This window comes from Monopterus albus, unplaced genomic scaffold (assembly GCF_001952655.1).
Source record: "Monopterus albus unplaced genomic scaffold, M_albus_1.0 scaffold98.1, whole genome shotgun sequence".
Lineage (NCBI taxonomy): Eukaryota > Metazoa > Chordata > Actinopteri > Synbranchiformes > Synbranchidae > Monopterus > Monopterus albus.
Window position 1 is genome coordinate 2,096,863 of NW_018127978.1, and position 460 is coordinate 2,097,322.

The 460-nt window shown below is 38.3% G+C and overlaps 1 protein-coding gene across 3 annotated transcripts in view; it reads right to left on the reverse strand.

The window, feature by feature from the left end:
- Window positions 1–460, reverse strand: part of LOC109965296 (histone-lysine N-methyltransferase SUV39H1) — a 75,579-nt gene that overhangs the window by 30,114 nt on the left and 45,005 nt on the right. The gene's annotated exons all lie outside the window — the stretch shown is intronic.

The window sequence follows — 460 nt, forward strand, 5'->3', positions numbered from 1 at the left end:
GGTTGTACCCCCCCCCCCCCCAAATAAAATTATAGTCCAAGACTCTGCCACATAACAGACATTGAGGGGATTACTGGCTACACTTGTATGTACTGTACAGTTGGTACCGTATATCCAATCCATGGTAAAACATGCCAAATAAAACTACACATTAAAAAAAAAAACGCATGTTCAGTATGACTGATGTAACAGATAAAAGATTATGTTCTTTCACTGTTGATTGATTTAATTCTCTATTTTGGTGGAGTTCTGGTTGGAACTAGTAAGCTTTCAATGTTTCAATTATCTGGAGGGTTTTACCCATGTAGCTCCAGAAAAATTAGACCTGACAGGGCTCTACTGTGTGAGTATTTGACTCACAAGTAAAAATCAGTGTGCCAATGTAAAAAATTATTTGAGCGCACGTGTACTGACTCTGACTCTGATTTCCTTGAGTCTTAGTTTGTAAAGACAGGGAGCT